The sequence below is a fragment of the Lissotriton vulgaris genome, chromosome 5 (genome assembly GCF_964263255.1).
Source record: "Lissotriton vulgaris chromosome 5, aLisVul1.2, whole genome shotgun sequence".
In the NCBI taxonomy this organism is placed as follows: Eukaryota; Metazoa; Chordata; class Amphibia; order Caudata; family Salamandridae; genus Lissotriton; species Lissotriton vulgaris.
This window is the reverse complement of record NC_141693.1, coordinates 1,202,199,879-1,202,212,139: the sequence shown is the minus strand read 5'-3', so window position 1 is coordinate 1,202,212,139 and position 12,261 is coordinate 1,202,199,879.

The window sequence follows — 12,261 nt, the reverse complement described above, 5'->3', positions numbered from 1 at the left end:
CTGCGCTATCTCCACCACCACCGCAGCAAGATCAGGATCCTGGGGTAAGCACCAGTTTTGTGGTGGTCCTACCACCATGGTTGTACTTGGGCAGTTGGACCGCTGAGGGGCTTCGGTCAGACCGCCACCACGAGTACAGCGGTCTTGGGTCCACCGTACTCGTAATCAGGCTCTAAATGTTTTGCCACCGTAGGAAGTATGGTACGGATTTAAAATCATTAAGAAGTTGTGAGATGCTAAGCAAAACCATATAGATATATAATTGCCACAATCATTGCCTAAAACGAATATGTGTGGGTACTGCACTCTATTTTCACAATGGTTATATGCTTGTTTGATAGGTGTGCTGCGCTAGATTAGTGCCTGCCTATTGTGGAAATCAAAATGTGTGGCCTGGTCCGAAAAGGTCACCAGGACTCTAGCTTGCACTACAAGAAATTCAAATTCTCCAGTTATATGTTTCAAACACAATTTTATCAATAGTTCATCAATGTTTCACTTTACTAACACATACATTAAACATTATTTCCAAAGTAAATAATTGCATTTTCATCACATCAATGCATATTCAAATCATGATTCAAAACAATGCGTTAAAAAACCCAATGCATTTCGGGGCTGAAGCCCCTTCGTCAGGGGTCTGTTAAAGAAAAAGAAGGAAACTTAGTTACTAAAGATGCCGTAGAGGCTTTTAAATTATTAAACTTTTTATTTTTGTAGTCTTAGCGATTCTTACCACAGGCGCGGGGTAACTCGATAAATATTGTATCGAGAAGAATATTTCATTGGCTACAGTCAATCTAAAAGAAAGGGATTGCATAAGCTTCACATTCATGAAATTTTGGGAAAAGAAATTTGAAGTGAAAAGAAATTTTAGGCATGTTTTATTTATTTATTTATTATTATTTTTTTTTTTGTGATGTTAAAATTGCAAGAACTGTAATAATGTCATACCAGGTGACACCTTACTACATCCTCGTACAGGAGAAAGAATTCAACTCAGACACACCACCAATTGTAACTCGGAGCATGTAGTGTACTCAATCAAATGTCCTTGTGGATTACTGTACATCGGCAAGACAGATCAGAAACTTAAAATACGACTCTCGGAGCATAAAAGTCAGATCCGAAACAAGAACTACACTTCACCACTCGCGAAACATTGGATAGAGATGGGTCATACAATAGCCCTATTGAGATTTCAGATTATTGAACTTGTTCCTCAACGATTGGGATATGATAATGCTAGAATCCTGCTCCAAAGAGAAGCCTTTTGGATACGCAAACTTCAGACATTGGCCCCAAATGGGTTAAATGACAAAATGGAAATGGTTTGTTTCCTCTAAATCTTGATTTTTTTTTTTTTTAACTTTAAAACCTTAAGCCTATTAGATCCTCAAGGGCCTCTAATCCACAGTGATATGTACATATACAAGACACGTTCTTAACATACACAAGCGCATCAGCCACACAGTGTTAACACGAGATTGTAAATAGGCAGAAACTTGTATTCGTGAAACTGCACCTTCTAGTACTTTAATTTGATTGCCTGAGCTTTGCATTAACTTTCATGTTATGTATATTTTCATTGATTTTGGTCATCTGTTTTCGTTTTAATCCTCACATGTAAAGGCCAGGAATCATTCGAATATTGCTTGAATAACATCACACAGTGATTTCTACTGTAATAAGCCTGAATAACTTAAAAACATAGCTTTAAATATTCAGCTTTCACCTTAATAATGGCGGCTGTTTAGCATTATCCAGCAAGTCCTTCGTCTATTACTACGGGTTAAACCTCTAAGTTTAAACATCAAAAAAGGACCACCAGTCGAGTGGCTGAACTTCAATTGACAGACCGGTTTGGAAACGCTGTGTCTAGTAGGAATACTCTCGCTATCGGTAAGAATAATAATTAAACACTAAACGTGTGTTTCACAGTTTTCGAACCGCAAATAAGTTACTAAATGCGGTTATCTCTTATTTACAGCCAAACTACTTTAATTCTTTGAGCGAGACCGTTTGAACTGCTACGGAGGCTCTCAGGTAAAAAATCTTCCTTTTAACTTTACGGAGTTCGGTATTCCGAGTAAATATTACGATGCTTAGTGACATATATGTATTTTCCATTCTCGTAGGATATTTTCACTTGCGGTCCAATATAATACTCGCAGGTGAGCAAATAAGTTATGATTTTTATATTAACGCGTCACGTTCACAATGTGATATTCGGTAAATTCCCTGGAAATGACCATCAATATAATCTTTCTTGCAGATATTATACAACCAAAGTCCAGGTAAATCCGTTCAAAAATAAAACATACCTAAAATTTCTTTTCACTTAAAATTTCTTTTCACATAATTTCATGAATGTGAAGCTTATGCAATCCCTTTCTTTTAGATTGACTGTAACCAATGAAATATTCTTCTCGATACAATATTTATCGAGTTACCCTGCGCCTGTGGTAAGAATCGCTAAGACTACAAGACTAAAAAGTTTAATAGTTTAAAAGCCTCTACGGCATCTTTAGTAACTAAGTTTCCTTTTTTTTCTTTAACAGACCCCCGACGAAGGGGCTTCAGCCCCGAAATGCATTGGGTTTTTTAACGCATTGTTTTGAATCATGATTTGAATATGCATTGATGTGATGAAAATGCAACTATTTACTTTGGAAATAATGTTTAATGTATGTGTTAGTAAAGTGAAACATTGATGAACTATTGATAAAATTGTGTTTGAAACATATAACTGGAGAATTTGAATTTCTTGTAGTGCAAGCTAGAGTCCTGGTGACCTTTTCGGACCAGGCCACACATTACAATCATTGCCTAGGCAAATAGACATGCCAAGGTAGAACATTCTGAGTATAAGACATATTGATTTAAAAGCAATCCTTTTTATGGGCAGGCAGTGTAGACAGCAATTCCTTGAGCAATGTGGTCAAATTTACACAGGTGAAAGATGGCCCTGCCGCGTTCTGTATGTACTGAAGTCTGTTAGCATTTTTTGTCCTGGTACAAAGAAAAATGACATTACAATAATCAATACATGAAACAATAAAGGCCTTTATTCCAGATAATACAGCAGAGTATGCCTGGTGTTTTACTTTTGTGCATGATTACTACAGGCGGAATATAAAATAGGCATTGCTAAGGCCAAAGCCGAGATTAATGCTGCCTCTATTTTACAATCCTCCAATGGCACCAAGGCTCTCTTTGACATTGTCAAGAAACTTTCTAACCCGCAGTGTTTGAGTAATAAGGTGACTGCTACGCAGAAGCTCTGTGACGAGATAGCGGTATATTTTGACGAGAAGATTGCCACAATTATAGGTAACTTCCAAAATGCAACTACCGTCAATGACGAGATTGCGTTTCCGGAGTATGTAGAAGAGCGGGGCGTGAAACCTTCCCTTAGTCTATTTACTGAGCTGACTGAGGAAGTGTTCAGCAATCTAGTATGTAAGGTCTCTTCAGGTTCCCCCCTTGATCCCTTTCCTCCGAGGTTATGGAAGGAAGTGGGACAAGCAACCTTACACTGGTTACATCAGATCTGCAACCAATCGGAGGTAGGGGTGGTGCTGGATGCTTGGAAACAGGCTATGGTCACCCCCCTGCTCAAAAAGCCCTCGCTGAACCCTGGTGTCCCTGCTAACTTCAGGCCTATATCCCTCTTACCCTTTCCAGTTAAGGTCTTGGAAAAACTGGTTAGCAGGGACCTTTCTGTTTTTTTGGAGGAAAACTGTTTGTTGGATGAGGACCAATTTGGGTTCCGTCCAAAACATGGCACGGAGTCAGCATTAATAACGGTTATGGATAGCCTTCGAAGGCGCGCGGACAATGGAGAGCCTACTGTATTGATATTATTGGATATGTCAGCCGCCTTTGATACGGTGAATCACTGTATCTTGTTGGGGAGGTTAACAGAGATTGAGGTGAACGGGATGGCTTTTCAATGGTTACAATCCTACCTGTTGGGCAGACAACAGACAGTATTTCTAACACCATTTACGTCAAATAAATTACCAGTCCCCCACGGCGTGCCTCAGGGCTCGACAATCAGCCCTATCCTTTTCAATATTTACTTACGTCCTCTATTCCCCCTGATTAAATCTTTTGGGATTGAGCTGGCTAATTATGCCGACGACACCCAACTGGTGTTCTCCCTGGAGGGGAACAAGCGGTGCCGTTGAGTACCCTTCAGGACTGCATGCGTCATACCTCCGTTTGGCTTAGGGAAAACTACCTTCAATTTAATGGAAGTAAAACAGAGGTAATGTTTTGCCCGGGTAACACCCTACCTCGTCATCTACCACTGGAGTTTAGACTTACACCAGAGGAAGTACCCCTGACTCCAGTTAGGGTGGTACGGAATTTAGGGGTAATGGTAGAGGATAACCTTCAGATGGAGGCCCCATCCAACAAGACACTTAGTGTCTGTATGGTTCTCCTACGAATGCTACGACAGGTGCTACCTTTTCTCCCGAAGGAGAATCGCCCTCTGGTGGTCAGTAGTCTGATACTTAGTAGACTGAACTATTGTAATGCTCTGTACTTGGGTGCCCCGCAGTACATCATTCAGAGCCTGCAAAGAGTCCAGTCTACCGCAGCCAAACTAGCCTTGAGCTGGGAGCGCCGCTCTTCCACTTCTTTGGCCTTGAAAGAGCTACACTGGTTGCCAATCTGTGAAAGAATTCGCTTTAAATCCTTGTGCACAGTGTTCAATGGACTCCACAACTCAGGCCCAAGACCGCTATCTAACAGGTTTAATTGGTACCAGCCGAAGAGGATGCTTCGCTCCTCCTCGTTAAACCTAGCGGTGACATCCAGATTTAAGCGATCTAGGATGGGAGGCCGGGCTTTCAGTGTGTCAGCAGCCCGACTCTGGAATGAGCTAGCACTTCGAATTAGACAGTCCGGCACGTTGACCTCGTTCAGGAAAAGCTTAAAAACCTGGCTGTTCCCTAGAGGCAGTTAAGTTCCAGCTCCTCCCTTTCTCTCTGACCATGCTACTGCAAGGGGGGCCTTGTGCAATAATCTGAGAGCCAAGATACCCGTAGGGTGAAAGGTTGCGCTATATAAGAAATAAATACATACATACATACATAATCTGAATATCAGATGCCTAGGCTGAGAAAAGAGGCTTACTCTCATAATGTTACTACAAACATGATCTGGTTTGTAGTCTATGCCAAAAAGTAATATTTGCTCTTGGCTATATTATTTTTCAATTGCAACCCTCAAGCAGTCAACACAAACAAGCTTCTGTTTTTGAAACATGAATATCATCACATTATTGTAAGAATTAAATCCAGTCACAACAAAACAAGTTACTTAGAATTACAAGCGTAGGAAGCAGATGACCAGCTGGGCACTGTGTTCGGAATGTTGGAACAGAAAGTTTATTTTTACATTTTCAGAGCTACAAATAAGGAGAAGTTTCGGATTGGAATCAAAGACCATCTTTGCAGAACCCCCAAACCTGACCATTATCTGCATAGAGCAGGATAAGAATGGAGCACTGATTCCTGTAGTCTGCGGAACACTGAAGGGCGTTGCGACAGAGCACCTTCGCTGCAAAACTCTAAATCAACCCCATAGTTTTTTAACCAAATCCACCAACAAGCTCCTCATAATTATTAAATAAACAGATATTTTCAAATGTTCGTAGATTGGTAAAAAGTGTGTATGAATATCAGATGCCAGCAAGGCAGGCAACTCCTTACTGACCCTCATTCAATAATATTCAGGATGGATGAAGAAGAATACCATGCCCAGTAAGTAACATCTTAACTGCATTAAAAGCAAACTTTGTATCCTGGAAACTTATTCAGTTTCATATTGGTAAATCAGAAGCCATAAGTGTTAAAATAGCAGTGTTTATTTAGGTATTTTGCATGACACAATTGTGGAAATCCAAGATAGTACTAACTACATTTTGTTTTTCAAACACATTTAGCTGTGATCAGTAAGGAACACAATTGAGCAATCAAAACTCAACAAAGGGAACATAAGAAATTAGGCTTGTTTGATGGCTGATAAAGGAATTACTATAGTTTTGAGAAAACTCAGTGAGACCCTCAACAGTACCTTTGCTGCTTTAGGGAAATCAGCAGACGACACCAGCCCTTGAGTTCATATTGCAGTGGGCCACTCCGATATCTGGATAATGAATTACCGTGTTCCTATTTAATTTGATCGCCAGTTAACGCATCCTGTATAATGTATTTCTTGATCTATGGCATACTCCAGTGGAAAAGGTACGCTCCATAACCCCTTAAGCTTTTTCAAGACCGCTGGGCACAATATCTAAGCTGGGCACAGAAAAAAGGAAATAGGCTCAAAAGGAGTACATTACCGGGCCCTCAAACACTAAGATGTATCCAGAGAAACGGAAAAAAGATTTAAAAGAAATTAGTTAAAAAGTGTAAAAAAAGATTACAATTTTAATGGCAAAAATCAATCTGGCATAGATTACAATTTTGCTCTGCTTAATCACCTGAGGCCGATCCGCACGGAAAGGCAGTGTAAGTACTACTCGCAGTAAAAACGGATAAAAGGAAATATTAATTCGTTTTGGTTCCTTCTCTGCATTAGCGACTAAAAACAAATGAACATTTGGTGTGTTGTTCACGCCGTTCTATTGTGAGCTCTCAGGCATACTTGTATAATAATTCATAAGCTCGTTTTGGCGGGAAAGCTATAGCTGTGCAGACTACCGTAGCTTTACTGAGCATGGAGGGAGGCCAGTTCCAGTTTCCCACCCTTGTTCTCGCAGGCAGTCTTTAGATTTGGGCAACACCTTACATGCAGGGTTTTATTGTGTTTTGAGTTCACTTCACTCTGCGAAGCCCCACATTTTTGTATCATGTTTGAATTCGTGTGTTCATTTGTCTCCCTGTTTTCACATTCCTGTTCAATATTGTCAAACACAAATCATGTCCTGGATAGTAAAAATATTCCGCAACAGATGTCTCCTTCTTACTGTGATTAATGAAACTGTGCTGCATGTTCATTCTTTGTATGTCTGCCCTGTTTCATCAGCATAAACAGATCCAGCTGGGCATCTGCAGCATACAAACAGGCAGGCTACATGAGCAGGAATGCAAGGAAAATGACTCGCGCAGATCTTTCTTGGGTTTTGATATGCTAATTGTGTCTGCTGTTCTAATGTGTGCACAGGTTTTTTGCCATTTGGAAGGGCAGGGTCTGAAGGTCCCTTATTTGGCTTAGTTGTGAATATCATTTTTGAATAATTATTAAATGAAAATAAGCAGCTGAATTTATGTGAACATCAACCATACAGAACACTTAGAGGACACATGATTGCCTTATTCTGTATTTTAGGAGATTATTTGAACGAGCTGAAATATCTTGTCAATCCCCTGTCAAGAGAAGAAAGTGTCAGTTTTATGCACACCTATTAGCCAATAGAATAAATGGGCTTTGTTTCATAAATCGGGCACAAACGTGTGGACCTCATTTTTGATTCTGAGGAGCATATTTACAAGGCCCCTGTGCAACCAGAGCGTCACTTTTTTGGACGCTCCAGAGGCGAACCATGCTGAGCCATATTTACAAGGCTACACAAAGCCACCCTGCGTGGCTTTTCGTGGCCTAGTAAATGTGTCCCCCTTTCACGCATTACTCTGCATGAAAAGAGCCCCGTTCTATGGGTGTTGCTGTGGTTTGTCCCACGCAACACCCTTGGATTCTGACGCATTCCCAGATTTACAAGATTTTGTAAATCTGGGAATGCGTCATAATCTAACGTCTCCTCAGGGGAGGTTTTAAAGTGCCCTAACAAGGAGAAATAACTTTATTTCTCCTCTTTTTATGCTCTATCTGATAGAGACCTCTGGCTGCAGATTTCTTACCTTTGAATTTCCGAGGCGTCAGGCTGGATCCAGAAACATTTTTATGAGCAGTACCCCTGCATGCCATCAGGTGGTTCTATTTGTTTTCGAGTGACGTCATCAGCTTTGTTAGTATTGGTTATGACATTCGAGACACCTATATAACTGCCATCCAGGCGTGCGGATGCCAGTACTCTTCTTTCCGTGCCAGTTGAGTGTCGATCCGGAGAAGAGCTACCCATCTGTCTCTTTTTGATTGGTTTTTTCAACTTTATCTTGAGCAAAATATTTTCTGTGTGTCGAGGGATGTCTTCAAGAAAGGCAGGTTTTAAAATGTGTGGCGCCGTCACTGCGACATGTCATTACCCAACCCTCACCTCATCTGTCTCCGGTATTTGAAGCGCAATCACAACTAGAATTTGTGCTCGGACTGACGGGCATTGGCTCCGAAGGCCTTGTAGGAGTGGGCTTTAAAGCTCCTTGCGGCCCATTAGTCGACCCCGGCCAGTGAGACTCAACGGAGATCCCGGTCGCAATCGAAGAAGAGAAGGTAGCGGACTGATCCCAGAGCTCCAAGTCCCCTTCTTCCCACGCGAGGTCTTCAGGTTACTTGGGGAAGAGGCACAAGAAAAAGAAGCAGTCTACATCTTCGCCTCGGCCATCGTTTTTAGACGGACAAGGTACAGAGCACTAACGCTCTAAGCACCGCTCTGCAGAGCCAGGGCGGCTTCACGCCCCCCCCCCCCCACTTCCAAGAGCCGCCGCGATCCCTACTGAAATAAAATAATATTAAGAGGCCATGTGCCACGTATTTGAGTGTGCCGACCCTTCTGGTGAACCTTCGGGGCCCGTGGGGTCAGAAGAGCCCATCGGATCTGACACTGTCGGTTCTAGCCACTGAGATGGTGGGGCCTCTTGGATTTGATCAGGGATGACTCCAATTGTGCCAGCACGACCTTCCCCAGCATCGGACCCGAAATCTGTGCCTTTGGCACCACCAGCGCAAACTGGCTGTGTCAGCCCCATTCTTATCCCCTATGATTCGGAGTCAGAACGGCGTTGTTCGACGTTGACTTCAGCATGAAAAGAACCCACATCTTCTATGTTGTTGCCAGCCACGGCCAGTGCAGGTAAGCGCAGAGGGGCGGGCAGGGGGTATTTCGACAGACAATGGCAAGGGAAAATTAACATAATTATTAATTTACCCTCGTTATCGTCTGTCGTAATACCCCCCTCCTGGCCCCACCGCGCTAACCTGCACCAGACGTGGCTGGTTGTTGCCTGGACATTTGAGGACTTTTCGGACACAGGAGAGGGTTGGGAGGGGTCTATGGACCCTTTAGAACACCAGAATGTATCTGTAGAACAGATGGACTAGTATGATGAACTATGGGGAAGCCATTGGACTGGACTCATTCCCAGATACTGGCATGCTCTTTCCACCGACTGTGGCTATGGAGGAGGGGGCCTCTTATGCCATGGTGGTAAGGAGGGCAGAAGAGGTCCTTGTAGGGGAGTTACACTCTGTGCAGGTCAGGGCTACTCTCCTGACCTAAGTGCTTCAGCCTGGAGCTTCCACCTCTGAACCCCTATTGACCTTTAATGAAGCACTAACTGATTTCCTCCTAGGCACATGGTCCAAGCCGTATGCGTATTTTTACATCCTCGTCCTGTTGGGTCACAGGCATTACCTGCGATTCAAGGTAGGCCACAAGCACTTTCAGGTTACCATCCTGCCTTTGGCCTTACCAACGCCCTTCGTGTATTCACCAAGGTGATGGCGGTGGTTGCAGCTCATCTGTGCAGGCTTGGGGTTCCAGTCTTCCTCTACTTTGATGACTGGCTGTTGAACGCATCCTCTCCCCAGGCTCTCATCTCCCATCTTCAGACCACGTCAGACCTCCTGCATTCACTGGGGTTCTCTGTAAAGGTGCTGAAGTCACACCTGACTTCTTCTCAGACACTCCCTTTCATCTGAGCTGTTCAGACACAGTGAAGTTAGTGCAGGTGTTCATGGACAACACCACTGCCATATGGCACTGCAACCAGCAGGGCAGAGTGGATCAGGGACCCTTTGTCAAGAGGCCCTTTGTCTCTGGACATGGCTGGAACAGCATAGCATAACCCTAGTGGTTCAACACCGGCAGTTTCTCTGAATGCCAGGATGGACAAACTCAGCCATTGATGTCTAGCGAATCACGAATGGCGTCTCCAGTAGGAAGTGGTGCATGGTCTCTTTCAACAGTAGTCAGAGCCTTGGTTAGATCTGTTCTCCTCTGAAGAGAATGTGCACTGTCAGCAGTTTTGCGCACAGGATTCTTCAAGGTGGCTATCGCTCGGCACGCTTTTCATTGTGATTGGAGCTCAGGCCTATGGTACACTTTTTCGTTCATACCATTAGATAGATAATACTCCTGAGGCGGAAGCCGGGAGACAGACTTGTTTTTGTATTTACTTGCAATCATTTTTAAAAAATCGCGGTATTTTAATCCCTTCACTCTGCACTTTAACTATCTCTTGACTGCATTCACCTCAGGACCGATCCCCTCTTGGGACTCCTGCCTCCCTCCCTGGGCCGATTCATGGGCCCAGCAGGATCATACTCCACCCCCCTCCGCAGGCGCAGACAGCAGCCTCCATCTTGGGTGAGGGCTAGGACAGCGCGCTAGTGCTAAGGCCGATTGGGGGCCAGAGCACTATAAAATGGATCTCACTTCTCGTCCGCGCAGTGGGCGGGCGCGCCGGAGGCAAGCCCGTCTGGGCTTGTCCGGGCACTGCCGGGCTCAGGCCTAGAATCTATGCCAGTTTTTACCGACAGCCCCATCTGTTACTCCCGAAGTGAGCTACTTTCTTTGAGACCACGTAGGAATAGACACTGTCATTATGTGCTTAAACATGAACACACATACATGCGCTGCGATCTTTCCAGCACAGATTCTTCTGGACCGAGGCGTTACCATCCAGCCATCACTGACCTACGTATGGCTTTACTGAACTGCAGGTCCCTCCCAAAACACTCTCTTGCGCTTAACTTTCTATTACAGGATTATAACTTGGACATCCTATTTCTTACAGAAACGTGGCTATCCACCAACTCTGAGGCCGACATAGTCCGTGCTCTTCCCCCAGGATACCTTATCTACTCGCAGATCAGACCCTCTGGCAAAGGAGGTGGACTGGCCATCCTGTATAAAAACCACTTAACTGGAAGGATGAAGGACGGTGGAATTCGGACTCCGAATATTGCCACTTCCACTTCCAGCTCTCTCCCACCACGTCCTTCACAGGCCTCTTAGTATACCGTCCTCCAGGGAACCCTCTCTCCTGGAAACGGTTACCGTCCTAGCTTCCTCCGCGCCCAATTTCACCATTTTAGGCAATCTGAATTTCCATTTCAATGATCCCTCAGACAAAGTAGCCACTGACCTGCTCCTCGATTTTTCAGCTTATGAGATCCATCTCATGAACACAGGAGCCACACACTATAAAGGACACCTCATAGACCCGATACTTTGTAATATCCGGTTACCTGAAACCAGCCCCCCCGTCGCCCCTTCCCTGGACAGACCACTTTCTCTTGACTTTCACTTGGCAGGTCAAGCTTAAAACTGCACAAACGCTCAGTACCTCCACTCATGACAGAATGTGGTCGAAACACTCAGTGGAGAAGTGGATTGGCACCTTGGAACGCTCCCCCCTCCCCCTGCTCTGGACCCCGTTGTAGCCGACACCAACTTCAAAAATTGGCTCTCTAACTCATTGGACGTAGTCCTACCAAAAAAAACCCTACGTAAAAACAGATTAGAACTGGTTCCGCCCCCTGGTACACTCCTGAGCTCAGAATCCTAAGGCAAGGCTGTAAGAAGCTTGAACGTATCTGGAGAAGAAATTGGGATTCTGCTAACAAAGACACCTATTGCAAGTCAATCAGAGCTTATAAAGTCGCCCTCAGAAATGCCAAAACAACATTCTACAATCACAGAATCAAAAATGCCTCCAACTCTACGAGAGAAACCTACAAGATCGTGAAAGAACTTCTGAAGATGAGAATTTGCCCCTCGATGCAGAACCTGAGCTGAACGCCTTTAATCTAATCTCCAAGGAGGATTTTCTCAAAATCCCATCCAGCATCAAAAGCGGCTCCCCAGCGACCCAGTCCCGATGCGTTTCTTGAAACAGATAGCTGCCTCCATTGCCACTCCGGCAACTGAGCTTATCAACCTTTCTCTCTCCCAGGGCATTGTGCCTCCCAGTTGGAAAGGGGCCATTGTCAAGGCCCTTTAAAGAAACCCCATCTCGATCCTCTAGAGCTTGCTAACTTTAGACCTATCTCCCTTCTCCCTGGACTCAGTAAGATCACAGAAAAAGTGGTAAACCTCCAACTCTCCCACTTTCTGGAGTCCAA